Here is a 13585-nt window from a genome sequence, read left to right on the forward strand (position 1 = left end):
GTCATTTGTTGAAGATATATTTTCTGCCCTCCGTGTTGCAAGTGTGATGAACCCGAGACAGATTCTCAATCAAGAAACTCTGTGTACAATTTATCTTGTGGTTCGCCGCTATGAAACTTGTTGTGTCATTCTGACTGTAGAAATGTTGGCGTCTGATTGCACCGATATTATGGTTTACCATTTAAACCTTGGGGCTTACCGTGTATTATGTCTTAATCTTAGTGTTTGGTCTGTTTCAGAAAGCACTGAGTGTCATCGAGCAGGTCTGTGCATGAGTGTATGGTCATTCTGCAAGATCTTTCTGCCGAGTCTTGAATGTTTGGATTCATCAAGGACGTGTAATTATGGTAAGGTTAATTTATCATTTTATGCCTTTCCTTGAGGTAATCTTAGGTAATGGGATTTGAATTGCTTGTTTTTTATACCTGGGGTTTGAGTGTGAACTGGTTACTGCTTGGAGGCAGTGACACTTTCATTTACGTGTTTTTGTTCTAGTTAGGTATTGTTTTATCTAATAATGTTCTAAGTGCGCTGCTTTGAGTCCATAAGGGTAGGGTTATTTACTTAAGGAGTTTAAGTTGTAGCGTATTCGTTATCGTATTGGGACGCGCGACTTATTGGAGCATAATTTCTTACGATTTGCATTGTCTCTGAGCCTGTGCTGTGGAGCTGGCCACGCCTTCGGGCCTTGCGTGTCTTTCTTATTTAGTAGATCTAATGTTCTGTTTATGCTCCATGTATACCATGTTTCCAATTCTAAAGTTAATTCTGTTTGACGGATTATACAGAGGAGTCCAAAAAAATGTATCCACTGTTTAAAACTCCATAACTTGCAAACTAATTGACGGAGTTGTCTTATTTTTGGTGAAAGTGTAGCTTAAAGTCCTACTTAAAGATATCACTATAGGTGTTCGAAATTTTCACCATTAACATCGATACACAAACGATGCCGCCGAACTGCAGCACGAACTACTGACTGCAATGTGTTCACTTGGATATTTGCACTTGAATGTACGATGGATTCTCGAAGTTCATCTAGTGTGCGTGGCCTTCGTCGATAAACGACGCCCTTTAGTGTTCCCCACAGGTAAAAGTCCAGCGGAGTAAGGTCCGGGGAACGTGGTGGATACTCCACAGCACCTCTACAGCCTATCCATCGGCCTGCTAGATTTTCGTCGAGATACGCCTTAACGCGATGTTGGTGGTGGGCTGGGGCACCATCGCGTTGAAAGTAAACACTTCCGTCTCCATACAAGCCTCGGATGGCAGGTAAAATGGTTGTCTGAAGCTTCTGAAGGTACACCTCACCAGTAATTGTGCCGTCAAAGAAGAATGGCCCAAGCAAGCCCCGGTAAGACAACCCACACCACACATTTACTCTTGGCAAATTCACGGCTTTGTCTACAAGGACGTTCGGATATTCGGCGGCCCAGTAGATGCAATTGTGGCAATTTACTGTACCATTGAGTTCGAACTGTGCCTCATCAGACCACACAATCATCTCTGAAAACTCTTCATCGTTGCGCACCATGTTAGTAAACCACTCGTTGTAATCCATTCTACGATCTGGGTAGTCCTCGTTCATTGCGTGTAGCAATCGAGGGATGTAGCACTTCCAATTTGCTGTCTTCAAAACTCGCCGAATATTTGAGCGACTCACTCCAGTTTCCCGGGAACACTGTCTCACAGACTTCATGGTAAGCGAGTGAATTGTTGTAACACACTACGAGAGTTAGCTGGAGTTGTTACTATTACAGGTCGTCCAGATCGTTGTTTGTGTACGTCTTTAACACAGCGACGATTCGTTAAACGTGTCGGTGGCTCTGTTTGATACTCATTTCGCCATTGCCGTTGAACCTTATTAGTGTTTTCGTACTTAAAATACCACTTCAAAACTGACTTCCTTTCACCGAATCTACCTTGCGTCAGCCATGTTTACTCGCGTAACTAGGTGCAACTAAGAACAAAACACTGACTACCTGGCGACTGTCATCTGTCAAAACAAATCAACGCAATACAGCGCTTGTGTGGCGATTGCCGGAACTACAACCTATTACACTACCAAAGATGAGACACCTCCGTCAATAAGTTTGCCAGTTATGGACTTTTAAACGGTGGATACATTTTTTTGGATCCGACTGTATGTGAGACGAAGTGGGCCTGGGACTTGTGTACCTTGGACTATTGGGCCGACAGTTGCTGGACGAGCGGGACAACTGGCCGTTGTCTACACTGCCGGTTATGTTCGGCGTTCGTATCTATACCTGACTTGCATCCGGATTTCAGATATATTTATAAGTGTCATGTATTGGTCCAAGGTTCACTAATTTAAAAATAATGTCTATATATGTAAATACTGCCTGATTTTTTCAGGCGTTAGCTAAATTGTATTTCACATTAAGGACTTCTATATATAAAGTTGCTTATTCTATTAATTGAGTTATGAATGCATTTGCGAAGCGTATCATTTATTGTCTGTCAGTCAATTTTGTGACCGTTCAGATTGTCTTCATTCTAGTCCTCTATATACTTAACATCGAGAGAATTTTACTGTAATGGCATTAGTGTAAACTTATAAAATTTGCATTAAGTGATTTGGCTTCTACCGTTTGACCTGTAAAGATTGATTCCAATCATTCTACTGTTATTCGTGGTACAATAATCACCGTAACGACAAGCTGTTGAGAAGGTTGTTATTTAATCCCAATTTGTTGCTTTTACCGACTTAATCTATATCAGAATTATTGTCTCTGGGGCAAACTTGCGTTTGTTTATATATCTGGTAACCATTCGTTTGGCAAATTATTTTCACTATAATTGTTTCTTATATTAATTGTTTACATTAATAAAACTTTGTGTGCAATAAAAGGTAAATGAAGTTGTCCCTCCCCCAAGGTCGAGTCCTTCCACTTAATCTACGATGGGCGTTTTATGAGGGGCCGACATGTCCCCTTGTCAATAATACTGGATACGAGATCGTAGTTCTTCGACTCTTGAAGTTATTTACCTCCTGTTCTTCTGTTAAGGCAATGTTACGGCGTCCAGCTAGCTCTACATAAATTTCTTGCTCAGAGATACCGGTAACGCAGATGGGTAGATCACGTGAGATAAGGAACTACTAAAGAAGTTGACTTCGTGCTACAACAATTAATGTATTTCACATTATTAGTGAACTGAACAGAAATCCATATCCTCTCTCTCTCATGGGCGGGAAAAAAGAGACAGTACTAGATCGATGTTTTTACAAACATAAAGGAAATTAATGTCCTGCAGCTATTCTTGCTCGGTCCACAGGCTTGATTGCTGCAGGCATACCGGATTTTAACCCTTGTCGTAAAATACTTAGGCGAATGAATGGAAAATAAATTTACAGAAAAAGTGGAAGTTCCAATACACCACCTACCTATTCATGTGCTATTTTCAGATCCAAGCTGAAACCTGTTCTTACACAAACGAGTACAGTTCGTCACAAAGCGATTCAAACGAATGAGCTGGAGGAAAGCTTTACTGATATGTTTCATATTTTATACGTACTGTACTAAGACATGGCTCATTTAAGTAAAATATATACTGATAATGGAAATTGAGAATTGAAATGGATGGTGGAACGAGAATTATAACTACATACGATGGTGGGTGAGGTTTCATATATGTGTTAGCTATAGACGGGGCGAGCTACTTTTATTTATCTACATGCTTGATATGTACTGAGCTGTGTGTTTCCTTTTACAGATGGCCACAGCAGATGAGTCCAACACTCTAGTTCCGTCAATTACTAAGCAACTGCTTTTGGTCAGCAAACCGTTTCACGTGATATGCAAATTAGTTGGTCTGATGCCATTCACGGTTGACGTGACGGCCGCATCACCGAAGAGAACGAGCTGGGACTCCATCGTAGTGGCCTTTGCCAGTATGGCACAGCTGATTTCTGGCTGCGCCGTTCCATACATCTGTTCTCGTTCCATACACAGTTATCCGGCAATAACTACTGTATTTGTTTTAGCCGCTTCGAATTATTCATTTATGGGCATGATTTCGGTCGCCTCTGATATACTGTGTGGTAGGAAACGGTACGAAAAAATTCTTGAGCTGATTACGTCATGTGACAGAAGTCTTACGAAGCATGCTGGCCAAATGGGTACACTGGCGGGAAAGTTGGTGAAGCTGCAGTTGCTTTATTTATTCTGTTATTTTTGTACAATGCTGCGTAACATATTTGGTGCTCAGTTTGATATGCATATAAGAAAAGCAGGAATACTCACTGTGATCAGTGCAGGGGCAACCATACTAACGTTTTTAAGATTTGCAAAACTTCTGCTGGTGATCACGCACAGGGTCTCGCTCCTGAATGTTGCTGTATTTGAGATGAGAAGGGAGATGCGTGCTATAAACAGTGCTTCGTCAAGGAGACGCCGGATTCAACCTGAGAAACTTATCAAGAATCCGTCCGACGCGCGCTCGCTTAGACGGGCATATTCGAATCTCTGTGAACTATCAGTGGTGATCTCCTCTCTGCATAAGAGATTTCTCATAGTTTTCTTCACAGAAATGTCCCTGGCTACTATAATGCAGATTTACTTCATTGCAACAAATGGACTGGTTCTAGGTGTGATCCGTATTCATCCCAGGCATTCCTTTCTCAGACTAACTTTAAAATTAATCGCACTTGCTGTAGTGATAATTCCTGCTCACTTGGCAGAGACTGAATCAAAACGCACGCTGAGGCAGTGCTCGCAGTTGCTGTCGGAAGGGCGGCGTGTGGGCGGCGCCGCCCACCGCGAGCTGCGGCTGCTGGCGCGGCAGGTGTCCTCGGGACACCTCGTGGTCAGCCTGCTGGGCGTACTCTCCGTGCGGCTGAGCCTCGTCACTGCTTTCGTCTCCATAGTGACCACCTACTCCACCTTGTTGCTCACTTTCTGGCCCAAAGGTACAGTGACTGCCTGCTTAGCGATATTCGATCACGAGACCATTATTTTTATGTTATTGCTGTGAAATGTATACTATCATAACACACGTTTTACTTCGAGAGAATGGCAGAGTTGATTTTTGTCAAATATGGATACATAAAGAATAATTAAGTATTAGATCGCCGAAATATCTCTACTGTTAAATTATAAGGAGACTTAAAAACAAACGCAACATCAGAAACTACAATCTACTTCACACCTCGTGTATCTGCTGTGAAGGAAAAAGAACAGTACAACAATAATAGAAATTAACCTATTGCACCTAGTCACAAACAGACGAAACGTACTCTCCACATACAAAAACACTACTCATAATTGCCATCAATATTAATATAGCACAGTAAAATCAAGAATAAGTCGGAAAAAGTGACGAAATTGTGAGAAGATGTGAGGAACATCGTGAGGAGAACTGACATACATTTTTATAAAGTTCTGTTTCTTTATGTCCAACGCCATTTCATGTATTCCTGGGTACTACCGGAGTTTGCTGGTGTCAGTATAAAAGGTAGGAAGTTTTGAAGTTTTTATGGAATTTGAGCTGAAATAAAAGACTTGTCCCAAAATATACCAAAAATAATTAATTTGCAATGTTTAAAATACGGAATTATTAAGTTAAAACTTGGTTACTAGTCGATTCACTCATTTCATGTAACTCTCACATCAAACTTATCCCCAGACGTACAAAACCTAACACTTGTTGTTTTGAAATCAGCTGTTGAACTGAGCGTTTCCTAGCCAATTTTAAATACGTTTTCAAATTACAATGTTAACAGCTGTACAAATAAAGTCAAATCTGTTTAAGTAATGAGACACAGCATTATATAAAATTGTTAGGTAACGCTCCGAACCAGAGCAATTAGGAGACCGACATGCGATCGCTAGACCGTTTCAAACACAGGAAACACATCCACCAGTGCCACACCGCTACGCCCGTGGCCAAGCAGGGCAGCGAAAAACTGCAGGAAACGCTTGCCTGTTAACTGGGCAGAGACCCAGGCCGACAGATCGAAATGAACTACAAAAGACTAAACTTCTAAAACAATAATTTGTTTATTACAGGGTTGAACAACTTTGTATGTTGAATGCAGACCAATTCAGCTCAAAGGAAATGACCATTAAGTCGCTATAATAGTTCGTAGGACAGCCATTTTAGATATTAGCAATCTTTAGACTGTGATGGGAAAATTCAAACCACAAAGCAGAAAATAACTTCATTCCCGAATGTTAACAAAGGCTACAAATCTTAACACTGGAATAACAGACTTATACAGACACTGCAAGCAGCTTAACGGTCACGATGATATAACACTTTCACTACAAATGTAACTCTCTCTTAACACTATCTGAACTACTAGCTTATTGGGCCCTTCAAAGAGTACAGGACGTCCTTCTTTTCACATAAACATGCTAGCATCAGACAAGTGCCTCTCCAGATTCAGTAACTGGAATTAGTGACAGGTGTTGCCGAGGTCCTTGATGAAAAGGCAAACCCAGAAGGCCATCTCTCCTCCCTGCGGCGTTACTGGCGTCTCAACACCCCACACGCCGACACAAAGGCAGCAGTCGGCTGACAGCCGCGCGCTGCCTTTCCTCTGGTCGGCACCCGCCACCCGCCGCATCGGCTGGTAGTCTGGGACAGACCTCCCCTCCTTCCACAGCGCGGAGCTCCCTCTGACTCCCGTGGCCTCACTACCCTCTCTACCACTCGCACCTCTCGCGCCCTCTCTCTTACTCCCAAATCACTACCAGCCGAACTCTATCCAAAGATCATGAAATAGCCTGCGGTGACAAATACAATTGTCACGGCTCAAATAGTTTATCAAACTTTACTTTCGCTTAAAGGAACATCAGTGATAAGTCCATGTATGAACCCCCCCACCACCCACCAAAATAAAACTTATTTTGTCTTAAACATATGTGGATCTACTAGTTTTCATTTGGCTTCCATTTATGAAATATTACATATTTATTCGATAGAATATTTACCTCAGCATTCTCTTGCAGGTACCACAGACCATGCTGAAAGATAGAAGCCTGAGAAGTACGCAACCTGTACCAGAACATCATCTGGACGTGTACGCCATTTCAACCATTTTTTCGTACAAACTAAGCAGGCACGAGAATCGGAAATGCCTTATACGAGCGTGGCACTGCAGTGCTACACAGTAGAAATTTGTCAAATTTGATACCACGAAATCCTAAGTTTATAATCAGAATGGATAGACAACTTAAAAAAAAAAACATATTAATAATCCGTGTAGGGAGAACACCCATACTGACTTCAGCCACAAATTCTATTTACAATATCACAAAAGATGAATTTCCAATGGTAACTAATGAATATAACAACAGAGGGATACCTTAACCTGAGACACATGCATGTTATTAAATATTCTTCGAACGCTTCTATCCTGATAATAATAAATTTTATAAATATATGTTTACTAGATACTGGCGAATGGAAGGAAACTACCGTATGTCCTGGCTTAAGAAGAGTAAAAGCAGTCAATGTTCCAATAGTAGAGCTTAACATTACCCCACTTGCTGCTAAGTACATGCTAAAGTAATGATAAACTAGACATTGCCTATTATGGAAACGTTTATAACAGGCACCCTGGATGAATTTTAGAGAACAGTCACTAACCAAGTCATGAAGTTAAAATATTTGTGCTTTCAGATAACATGTGATAAATCACTGGATCATTATATTACGCTAAGCAAATGTTGATATTTCGTAGAAAAACTACAGCGACCGCTGGGCTGCTGACTAAGGAAATATATTAAAGAGAAGCCACTCCATTTACGTAATCAGAACTTGGTTAAGTTCACACGATGATTTTCGGACTTTCTACAAGGGCATGCTGAGAAACAGTGCCTCCGAATTTTTATGCGAAAACTTATAAGGCTTTTCTAAATGAAACATACACTGTTAACACTCTACATCTTTATTCTTCGTCCATATGTATTTGCAGCTCTTTGCCGCTGGAGGACTCAGAATTTCAGAGTGTAATATGGCTGTGTGTAACGTAACTATGTCAGTGCGTTAGAAACAGCGTGTTGTAATCGAGTTTCGAGTTGGAAGAGTTCGTCTACACATGGAGCACTAGCTCCTCATCAAGAAGATGCCAGCAAACACAAGACAGCTGCAACGTCTGCAGCAATCATGGGCCATTGGTTCGCTGTCATCGATCACACTCCATGAGGCGCCTACTTGGCACCATCAGATTTTCATCTTTCCATAACGTAAATGACACCTTTGAGAACTTGAGTTTGATACTGACCAAGCGGTCCAAGCCGAGATGACGATGTGCTCCACCTGCAAGACAAACATTCTAGAGTGACGGTATCAATAAAATGGTGTCTTGTTGAGAGAAATGTGTTCGTCGCCATGCTTTCTATGTCTAGAAATAAATATGTAGATATGAAAAATAAAGATGTAGAATGTTGATAACGTTTGTGTTATTTAAAAGTCATTATCCGTTTTCACATGAGACATTCGGTTCGGCATTACTTTACAGCTCACCCTCGTATTAGGCCATTATCACGTGTATCTAAAGGCTGTGTTACAGTGAAGCAATGTTGCTTCTCTACAGCATAATGTTCAGTTACCCTTCATACTGGTTTAATATAAAGGCCGAAAACGGTTATGTGGCCGTAATAAAGTTCTAATTAGGAAGCTGCAACGACTTTTCTTTAATTTCATGATGGATCAGCATCCTGCATATATGGATAGACTGATAAGGAAATAAACTCTGCTAATGTTATGTGGATTGACTTGGTACTATTTTCTCGGATGGGCTTTCAGTCTCGAGACTGGCGTGTTGCTAACTGACACGAAGTGCTTTCTTGTGCCAACCTCTTCTTCTAGGAGTAGCACTTCCACCCTATGTCGTCAATTCATCACAGTTCGTTGTACTCATTGCTGAGCACAGTGACCCTATGAATTAACTGCTTGGGTCCCAGACTGTTAGGAACATCTCTTGGAGCCCAGGGAAGAGGTGGGCCAGAGGCCTTCCTGATTTGGTGTGTCCTCGGTCTCTTGCCTTCAATCTTGTCGTCCATGAATACTTTCTCTAGATTTCCTCAGTATCTACAATACTTTCTCTAGATTTCCTCAGTATCTCCAATACTTCTCTAGATTTCCTAAGTATCTCCTCACAATGTGGCCAAATAACTGGAGAAACGTTCGGCTGGCACGAGATGAAAAGCTCAAAGAAATACTGAGTTTCGATCCATATTATGCACAACATTCAGCGCTATCATTAAAGCTCAAATACATCAGTACACTGCTTGTCCCTCGCCTTAACAGTCCATGTTTCTCAGGCATAACAGAATACGGAAAACATGAGTGTGTCAACAAGCCAGATTTTTGTGCCATTCGTTATCACTCTGTTCTCTCATCTTTAGGTGAGTTCTTCAAATTCAATCGCTCAGTGTGATCCGTCTTCTGTTCTCATCTTCACAGCTTCCCCTGTCGCAGATGTTTAACCAAAGATAAATGAAAGAATGCAGGACTTCCATTTCCTTTCATCGACTAGTGAGTTGGATCTGTGCACACCGATCAATTGTCATGAGTTTTCAATTGCTGATTTGATGCCTCATCCATAGTTTTCGTTAATTTTGTTAGTATTTCGAGAAGTTCACCTCCGCGGCTGGTTAAGGGCACCCTGATGTTTTGTCTTTCATGTTTGCCAATTATGTTCCTTGTTTGCGAGTCCTAAATGTCTTTCTATGGTCTTCTTCGTGGAGTTGAGCTTAATCTGCAATTTCATAGGCAGCAGATTGTGCTCACTTTCATAGTCAGCTCCAGGAATGGTCTCACAGTCCAAGACCAAAATCTTCGCCCCAGGATTAAATCATTCTGGTTTCTAAATCTATCACCAGTTGATATCCATGTTTACAGTCGTCTTGAGTGATGCTGGAAAATAATGTTACAAATATACACGTCGTTTCTTTCGCAGTGATACTACAAGTACCTGCCTCATTCATTGTTCTCACTTGAATTATCAGCTGTAACCAGAGATTGTAAGTGCATGTCTTGGGTACTACCACCAATTTTTGCACTGAAATCTCCTCGAATTATGGGCTGTTCTTAGTAACAGATGTTACTAAATACTTGTTCCAGTTATTCATACAACTCTTGTATCCCTTTGTCCGACGCTACAGTAGTTGGAGCATAGGTCGGCATGATGTTGAGTTTACCTGAAGAAGCATTCTATTCGATAGAAATGAATCTGTCATTAACTGGTTTATAGCTGGTAAAACAGTTACTTGTATTTCTAGGAATGATACTGCAACACCATTTATGTTTTGTTCACTACTCCCTGAATATTACACAGTGATCCTTCCCTGGGTTACGAAATGTCAGTTTCTCTCCAGTGATTCATACCAAGACCAAGAATATCCAGGTAATCTGTGCTCATTTCTCATTCTGCTCTTGGCAAATTTTCCCGTTTGAATTAGTCATACCATGTTGCAATCTTTTCTACAAGTTCAGGTGTAATTTTCTCTATGATGTTGATCTAAAGACTGCTCTCAGTCCTGCCCCCCCCCCCCCCCCCCCCCCGCCGCGCCCTTCTTGAGATCCGAATTAGGCATGTCAAGCTTTGGGGATCTTACAACTCAACAAAACCATGGAGTGCTCATGCGAAAACTTTCAGTGCATTTCCCTGCCCCCCTCAAAGACGTCCTTAATTATTTGTTGGATATATTCCAGTATCTGTCTTCTTCTACAGCTTTTATCCTCTACATCTCCCTCTAGTTACTTGGACGTTATTCCTCGATGTCTTTAACACATATTCCATCATATGTCCCTACTTCTCAACATTGCTTTTAAAATTTTCCTTATCAAATCTGCGGAGGATCTCAGCATTTCTAATCAGTCCACCTAATATCAACATCTCAAATGCTTTCATCATTTCCTCTCCAGGTTTACCACATGTCATGGTTCACTACAATATAATGCAGTGCTACAGACATTCTTAGAAATGTTTTACTCAAAGTAAGGCAGATGTTTGATTTTATTAGACTTTCCGTGACGAGAATATGCATCAACAGCATAACTAGTTCCAAGCCTAGTTCAGGAAAGGGGGATCACTTGATTCCAAACGACACTACAAGTGTTCCAATGTGTGTAAAACCTTATGGGAGTCAACTGCTAAGGTCATCAGTCCCTAAGCTTACACACTACTTAAACTTAATTATCCTAAGGACAAACACGCACACCCATGCCCAATTCAGTATTGGAACCTCCATCAGTAATAGCCGCACAGTCCATGACTGCAGCGCCTCAGACCGCTCGGCTAATCCTTCGTGGCAAACGACACTACCTCTTAGTGGCCGCTGGTCAGAGTGACGACAAAGAAGGAAACGGCTGTGATGATTGAAGAGAGGGACTCTGATGCGACGAAGATGGTGTAACAGGCAACCCTTTCTGGTCTAGCATGGGAAATAAATTCATGGTAGTTGAGACTCTGACGATTGTGCATAGTTCAACTCCCCTAAAAGAAGAAAAACGTAACAAAAAACTGAGCGGTTCATCAGGCCTCATTGCTCTGCTAAGGGACATCCACACTTACTCCACGTATAGAGAAGGCCAGACGGATTTAAAAGATGATGAACTAGTCAACAAAAGGGCAAGAGACTTCGCGTTTTAGGAACGATTAACGTAAGTTGATGGAACACAAGAGGACTAAGCAACAAAGAGGCTTCAGATCACGACTTCAAATTAAAGACGCATGATATAGTCACGAACACAAAAAAGGAGTAATTATAGGGTGCAAAAGAACCCAGCTTCCTCATAAGCAGCCGAAAATTTCCCAGAGAGATTTATACGGAGTCGCAATGAAAAGTGAATTCTTTTTCAGGATTAATTCACAATCTCAGACTGCTGTGTGGTGACCCCTATGAAATCTACTTATCTCTCTCTCTCTCTCTCTCTCTCTCTCTATATATATATATATATATATATATATATATATATATATATATATATATATATATATTATTATTCACGTTTGGGCCCTACTGGACCACGCGAAGTACAATCACAGGGCATTCAGTTATTTTCTTTTAGACTTTCTCTCTGCCCAAATTGTTTTCATTCTCTCGGAATGAGCTGTTTTCCTTTCATCAGACCATGTGGTTCCAGTTTTCTTTGGTTTTTCAGCTTGACCAACTACCCAGTCATGAATTTTTTGCCTAAATAATTTTCTGTCTTGAATTTCATCTTGTTTTATATCTGCCTCTTCCATGTCCTCTTTTATAGCAGCAATCCATTTTATTGTCTCAAATTTAGCTTTACTTCGATTTTCGTAGAATTCCACTACTTGTTTAGTTAGTCTGGTAGCGTCCATTCTTTTAATATGCCCATAAAATTTTAATCTGCGTTTTTTCATGTCCGAATATATGCTGGTGTATTGTTGAATTTCACTATTTGCTCTTGGCCTGTATGTTCCTTCTTCAGTATATTTTGGACCTAGAATTTTTCTGATAACTTTTCTTTCTCTTTTTTGGATTTCTTGAATGTCCTTTTTTCTGTTTAAAATTAGCGTTTCAGCCCCATAAAGGCACTCTGGTTTTATGACCGTGTTGTAATGTCTCAATTTAGAGTACCTCGAGAGACATTTTTTGTTGTAGATGTCTTTTGTAAGTCTAAAAGCTGTCTCCACCTTTTGACAACGAATTTCATTTCCAATTTTTTCTAGGCCAGTCTCTGAGATTGTTTCACCTAAATATTTGAACTGCAAAACTCTTTTGATTTTTCCATACTTAGTTTCCAAAAGTTTGGGTGCCAGTTTGTTGCTAGTCATATACTGTGTTTTTTCAAATGAGATTTGGAGACCTACTCTTTCTGCTGTTTCTTTAAGAATTTCTATTTGTTTCTGAGCGATTTGGATGTCCTGCGTTAGAATAACCAAGTCGTCTGCAAAGGCCAAACAGTCTATTCGAATATTTGTTCGTCCTAATTTCACTGGTTGGTCAATTTTGAACTCCAATTTTCGTTCGCGCCACTCTTGTATTACTTTTTCTAGAACGCAGTTAAATAGCAACGGAGAGAGTCCATCACCTTGCCTCACGCCTGTTTTTATTTCAAAGGATTCTGAAATTTCTCCTCTGAACTTTACTTTTGATTTTGTACCAGTTAGCGTGTCTCTGATAATTGCCGTGGTTTTAGGATCCAGGCCTTGTTCTTTCACAATTTGGAAAAGAGATTCACGATCCACTGAGTCATAAGCCTTTCTAAAATCTACAAAGGTAAAAACTAGTTTTTTATTGTAAATTTTTTGATGTCTGAGAATTAGTTTGAGGACTAAAATCTGTTCTCGGCAAGATCTATTTGGCCTGAAACCTGCTTGATATTCGCCAATTTTCCATTCGAGATGTTGTTGTGCTCAGTTCAGAAGACATTGAGAGAGGATTTTGTATGTGACTGGAAGAAGAGAAATCGGTAGTTTCCAAAATCCATGGTATTCTCATCAGGCAACCTTGTTTCTTGCAGGGCTAAAATTTTGATATTTTGTTCTTTTAGTGTGTCTCCTAATTTAAAGAGTTTTCCTGGTGTCAAGAGAGAGTTAATATTGATAGTTCCAAAAAATGTTTCGACCTTGGGCATGAGT

This window comes from Schistocerca piceifrons, unplaced genomic scaffold, assembly GCF_021461385.2.
Source record: "Schistocerca piceifrons isolate TAMUIC-IGC-003096 unplaced genomic scaffold, iqSchPice1.1 HiC_scaffold_2357, whole genome shotgun sequence".
NCBI classification, from domain to species: domain Eukaryota; kingdom Metazoa; phylum Arthropoda; class Insecta; order Orthoptera; family Acrididae; genus Schistocerca; species Schistocerca piceifrons.